The sequence below is a fragment of the Rhea americana genome, unplaced genomic scaffold, assembly GCF_003343005.1.
Source record: "Rhea americana isolate MKP2758 unplaced genomic scaffold, rheAme1 scaffold_95, whole genome shotgun sequence".
NCBI lineage: Eukaryota > Metazoa > Chordata > Aves > Rheiformes > Rheidae > Rhea > Rhea americana.
Genome location: NW_028187144.1, coordinates 1,491,678 through 1,497,921, shown reverse-complemented (window position 1 = coordinate 1,497,921; position 6,244 = coordinate 1,491,678). Strand labels below are relative to the sequence as shown.

Genomic DNA, 6,244 nt, shown 5'->3' with positions numbered 1-6,244 from the left:
CTCGGCGCTCCGCGGGGCCGCCGCTGCTGCGGCGCCTTTCCGCGGCCGGACGTCCACGGGGCTCTCGCTCYGGTGGCAACCTTCTAAGTTTAGGAGGGGAAACCCTTGCTTGCCAGCTCCCAGGCCGGCTGGGCTCTCCTGCGCCGTTAGGGAGGAACTGGAGGGGAGGAGGAAGGCTAACGGGGCACGGGACGGCGAAGCGAGCTGGGTGACCGCCCCAAAAAAGCCCCGTAAGGGACGTGCGAGCGGTGCGCGCCGCCGAACAGAAACACGGCGGTCGGAGCGGGCGACGTTTGCATTTTCCTCCCTCCCCTCTTTGCTTTCGCGAAATCTTAGGGGCAGATGATCTCCCCTGCTAGTTATAGCTCGTGACAGCGGATTCCTTTGCGATTATGCCTTTCTCGAAAAGTCGCCGAATCCCCTCGAAATCCTMCCCACCCTCCTGCCCCGGCCCCGGCACACGCTCAACTTGCTGCGGAAAGGCACCGGGGTCTGGGAAGTGGATCACAGGTAACGGAACGGTTACCCAAAGCTTTGAATKAATAAAATAAAATCAGTTACTGTGGTTATTTTCTTGAATTGTCTCCTAATCCTGCTTTTTCCCCTCTTCTTCAYGATTTTGTGCTTCGCAGCGAGATCTCCGTCCCACTTCGCTGCTTTCGAGGCAGAGCACGATGCTTGCTCATCTCTGCTGAGCTCTCTGTAGGGACTATGGCTATTCTTCTTCTTCTCTGCTATGGTAAAAAAGAAAGAAACAAATAACATAACGAAAATTGCCCAGTTCGAAGACGGACAGTGCTCAGCGTCACTCAAAAGACGGATCGTCTTTTGTGCATAGTGTTAAAACCGCTGGCAAAAGTGAAACTCTTTTAATAGCCCCTTAACTGCTGATATAAAGATCCTATGAATCAGTGAATAGTAATAATAAAGAATAGATCTATATTATAAAGTACGAATAAGCTTTTCTGAAAAGAGTTCAAAAGTGAACAGAGAGCAGGTAGGCAATTCACTTTCTTATTTCCCGAAATTTTAGAAGAAAATGGGACATGATACACTGGCACTTAAAAAAAAAACCCACGTCCCTGAGACAGAAGATTATTATATATATATATATATATATATATATATATAAGTGGCGTTGTGCTGGAAATTGGCGAAGGGAGATAAAAGCGAGAGGTGAAATGGGCGAGCGGCGAGAAGCAGGCACGCAGCCTCCAAGCGCGGTCTGGTTAGCCGCAGCGTAATTGCTCAGATGGGGGCTGAGCTTCAGCGCAAGCCACGGCGCTTTGCAGTGTTGCAACAGCGCTTTCGAAGTCTCCGAAGAAAAGCTTAATTGTCCAAACGTGGGTAACCTGAGGCAACCCGTTACGACCTGCGTTGCTTGCCCGAGTGAGCGGCGAGCGAGCGGCGCCCCGGGCGCTCCAGCCCCGCGGCGGCGGCTCCGGCTCCGGCGGCGGCTGCCCGCAGCCCCGCCGCCCCCTCGCTCCCCGCCGGCGCGCACAGCAGCGCGGCTCCATCCGCCCGGTTTCACTTCTGAGGGCGAGAGCGCCTCTGGGTTCGCCGGCTTTCGGACGGGCAGGAGCCGCAGCGCGGCTCGCCCGCCTCGGTGTTACTTTGCCAGCTGCTTCGCGAGGGGGGAAAGATGGTTTCAGCAGCGTGGAAAGGGTTTTTCTCCAAGTTTTTGAGAGGCCGGTGGGAGAAGCGTCCTTCGTTTTCGGAAGGGACACCGGTTGTTTACTGCACCGGACAGTAGATGCCTTATAGGGAAAAGTTACTACATGGTGCATACTGTTTCCCTTTTAAGACAGATGAGGAAACCCTGAAGTTCCTCTCAAAAAGTTCTTGCTTACCAAACAGCTTTCCGTATGCTTTCTGTAATATAACACAAACGCAGCCACCATTATGTTCCCAGTGTCCCTATTCGCAAAGCTAATAGTTTAATCCGGTTTTCATCGAGCTCGGACGGTTATACCGACCTTTTACTAACCGCTCAGCCGGACATCAGGGGCAGAACAAGCGTGTTTTAACTTCTCGGTTAAAGTAATCTATACGCGATGTTACTGCATCATCCGAGTCAGGCGAGGGACTAAGGAAATCAGCCACTCAGCTGACTTTTATATTCCAAATGACGAAAGAGTCTAGCTGAAATGACCTCCAAAACTCCACCTTTTGGAAAACTTAGCTTTCTGCCCCTCCTTACCCCCTGCCGCTCCCCCTCAAGTCTCAGTTATTATTTATCAACATGCCGTTGACACCAGCAGTCAGATAGAAACGACAAAATTCACTTCCAGATGCCTGGATTTTCCGGTGGGCGCTAACCGTGTTTGCACATCCCTCCCAAGATTTTTTTTTTTCTTTTTTATGATAGCTTTTTGCAGACTTTTAGGATTTTATTGGCGAAGTACGGTAACTKCCTAGATTTCAGAATGGGACAGAGAGATCGAATTAGATTTGCTTTCCTTTTTCGAAAAGTCCCTTCACAACCGTGATCGGGATTGGATTTGATACTCTTTACTAATAACTTTTAGCAGCTCTGTGTTTTCTGAAATGGTTTTATTTCACTCTCTCTTTCTTACGAAATCAGCGAGCTTTCTAGAGAGCAATCGAAAGCAGCTCCATATGTACCTAAGCGGCGGGGAGAATAGGAAAATGTCACTTCTGCCTTTGGGGATCGGGGAAGGGGTKGTTTTTGGTGGGGAAATGGCAAGTTTGCAAGCACCATTTCCCAGCGCCTGCCTTACCTAGTAGGCTGTAGCCTGGTTAGAGGGGTAGCCCCACTGTCTCGTAGTGCAGATGAACCACGCTTGCACATCCAGCTTCTCTTGGGTGCTACACGTGTTTGCCAGCGATCATCAAATAAATTGAATGGGTTCGCCCGCGCAATTTGCAGAGAAATAAAAATTCCCCTGTGGTGTCACGGAAAGTTACGGGTGGCAACCACAGCTACAGAGCTCGGCTTTTTTCGCAAATGTCAAATGCAACTGAGAAGGTATTGCGGGGACGGCTTGCGCTTGGGGAAAAAAAAAAGGAGTACATTTATGCAAAGACGAGAAGAGCTCGAGGGAGCGGGCGAGGGGCAGCGGGAAGGGTCCCCGTGGCGCCGGTGCCGGCAGAGCCTGCCACGGTGCCTCTCCGTTTCCAGCGAAATAGGAGGGTCTGCAGGATCTCGGCGCTCTGCTCGCCTCGGGATGGCAGCGCTGGGAGAGCCCCGAGGCGCCCTCGGGCGCTGCAGGCGGGGACCCGGGCACGGCGGGACGCGGGGACCTGCCCCCGCTCCTCGCTGGAAAACCCTCGGGAAGGGCTGGCGAGGGCGGGCGCTCGAGCCCCTCGCTCCCCCAGATCGCTGCCCTGCCTCCCCTACAGCCGAGCCCGCAGAGCGGGCTCCAGAAGCGGGAGCGGGGCAACGCCGGGGAGGAGCTGGACGTGATCTGCGCGGCAAGGGGAAGCTGCAGGAGCGGCAGCCTCGGTTAACGCGAGTCAGCCCTACCGAGAGGTTTTTCTTTTTTTCTTTTTCTTTTTCTTTTTTCTTTTTTCTTTTTTCTTTTTCTTTTTTTTTGGGGGGGGGTATGGTCTGGAAACTTCTTGTGTATCTAGAGCTGTGTAATTTCGTAATTACTATTTCAGACATCGTTGTCCGTATCCAGCGTGTGCTACCAAATTGTTAAAGACTGAATGATTTTTGCTCATACAACTGAATCTCTGCATGATTTAATTAACCCTGTGCGCCTCATCACTTCTTTACTTTTTCTTTCTTACTTACTTTTTTTCTTTTTTACTGAGCAGACTAGCTATTTGAGCAGTCTGTGGTCAGCCCTTTACTGTTCTGTATTGCAGCAGCGAAAARGTACGATACCATGTATGCAAAACGATTAGAGCCTTTCAGGATATTAGAGAGGTTAAATGGAAGTCCCGGGAAGGTAAAGGCAAAACATTGGTTGCTGTCCAGGAAGAAAATCGTTATTTTTAATTGAGTTGAGGTGTTTTGGGTTTTTTTTTTGTTGTTGTTGTTTTTTTTTTCACTAATGCAACTGGAAAGTGTCGTTCGTAGTCTTTGCTCTGTGTAAATTAGTGGAAGGTTTAAAACGTGCCCATCACGATTGACCGGAGGGAGGATATACACAGCAAATAATGACAACTCTTAGCGAAAAAAACAGGATAACTCGGAGTTTGGGTAGCGGTTTCCCAGCGACGACTTCTCTGCTCCTGTTTTTTGTTTGTTTTTTGTTATTATTATTATTTTAATTGCTTCAGAGCCATGGCCAAGAGCGGGGGTGTCGCTGGCGCGGTGCCGCCGGTGCCGCGCAGGGCAGGGGGTGGCCGGGGCCCGGCCGCGCACTGCGCACCGCGCACCGCCCGCGCAGCTCGTCGCCCCTCGGCGCTCCCCAGTCCGACGCTTCGCTGATGCCAACAACCAAATTGGCAGACTGAGTGCCCCAAGCGCCTAGTTTTCCGCCTCTTCTCCGCCTTTCCCCCGGGCTGCCCGCCCGTTTCTCCTCCTTGGCAAACCTGGCGCAAATCTGCGCGGCGGTTCCCCTTCGGGCARGCTCGGCTCCGCAGGTGGCCGCGCTGCCTCGCCGCCGTGCCCTGTCTCCATCCAGCTGCCCTCATCACAAGCAGCAAGTGCAAACGCTCGGGGTCTTGGGCGTCTGCTGGTATTCCCGTTTCTCCCGGCGCACAGGGAGTTACTCAGCACGTAAAAAAAGAAGCGGAGGATTGCCTCCTTTCAGCAGCGAGGCAGAYGGTGCAATTCAGCCAAAAAGTCCAGAGGGTCAGAAAAAGCTGGACTATCACTGTAGAAAACAACAACAGTTTTTTTAAAAAAGTTAGCCCGCTTTTGAACTTTGATGTAGATGATTTYCTCTCCTCGGTTATATAGGGAGCCTGGGGCAGCCAAGCAGGAGTGCTCACCGGGGCCCGATTCTGTTCCCCGGGAAGTGAAATTGTGGCAGGATGCGGGTGCGAGAGAGGGGTCCTGGCGGTGAACTACACTTTTCTGCACGGAACTGCATCAGGCGAAGCGGAGCCGAGAGCAGTTCGCAGCTTGTGTCTGCAGATCTGCTTCCCCGACTGGCTTGGGCTTCCGGGAAAATGAGCAGATACTGTAAAATGTTACAATTTCTTCCGCAGAAACTTTCTGGTGTCTTGGGCGTTTAGATAAAGACAGAAAAGATAGCAACAGGAACGCGAAAAGTAATTTCTGACTCCTGGGAAAGCAAGCCTAGCTTTCAGGCTGGTGGCGGATTGCGTCGATAGCTGCGCTCGTTGCCGCCCCGCTGCCCCGAAACCAGCACGGCTGGGGCTGGGGGCTGCTTCAGACTTTCAGTTCTGATCACCCTTCGCGCTCAGGGGCGGCGAGCTGTCAGCTAAGCTGCCGCCTTTCCTGCGGTTAACCGATGCCGCGGAGTCGCCGCCCGCCGCCGAGGGAGCCGCAGCGCCGCTCCGCGCCGGCCCCGCCGCCCCGCGCCTCTCCGCGCCCCGCGCACTCCGCGGCCTCGGGCTACCGGCCCCTGCGGGCGGCGGCCGTGCGGAGGGAGCCGCGCCGGGGCCGGGGGGCTCCCAGAGCCCCCACCGCCCCCCGGCCACGGGCGCTGCGCTCCKTCGCGGCCAGCCCGCTGCCCAGCCGGGATTAGCCGCTTTGCGGAGCTGCACCTACTTTTGAGTGATTAGTGCTGCTTATTTTTATTCGTTCGTTCATTCATTTTTATTTAGTTATTTATTTTGCACCAGCCTCTTATCTTTTCCTCGCAGACGCTGGAACCAGTGAAACCAGTGGGTGTGCTGGCGGCTGCGGCTGCTCGGAGCTCTCCCTTTTCTCCCCCTCTCCTCCAAAGGCTGCAGTTAAAACGCCGGTGTTGGGGTGATTCGTCTCCAGYTGCTGCTGTTGGTCAGTATTTACCACGAGACAGTTATTTATCTCCCGGGTTCAGCTTCTTCTGGGAGGGAAATGCGAGAAGAAATTTGCGCTCGGCCGTTTTCCGCAAAGTTGACAGCGGCGAGCTGCAGGTTTGTCCGTGCTCCGCTCTCCGGGCCGAGCTGAAACACAGCTGGCGTTTCCCGTGAAATGGTKACACGGCGAACAGCGCGTCCGAGCGTCCCAGTAACGCGCGGGTCGCCTTCGGCAGAGCCCCCGCTGCCCCCCTCCCCGGAGCAGCAGACAAGTCGCTCCTGCCGGGTGGCAGCGGCCGGAGCGCTCCTGCGGCGCGACCCAGCGCGGCGGGGGCGCTGGGGCAGCCGGGGAGCGCGG

The 6,244-nt window shown here is 54.3% G+C and overlaps 1 protein-coding gene across 3 annotated transcripts in view; it reads left to right on the top strand.

The window, feature by feature from the left end:
* The first annotated feature begins 3,341 nt into the window (after positions 1 to 3,341).
* The window catches only part of LOC146584312 (uncharacterized), a 32,784-nt gene continuing 29,881 nt past the window's right edge, over positions 3,342 to 6,244 (top strand). For all 3 annotated transcript variants that reach the window (XM_085325026.1, XM_085325027.1, XM_085325025.1), the window contains exons 1-2: positions 3,342 to 3,493; positions 5,749 to 5,884. The gene's annotated coding sequence lies outside the window, so the exon portion shown is untranslated. The remainder of the gene's footprint in view (positions 3,494 to 5,748; positions 5,885 to 6,244) is intronic.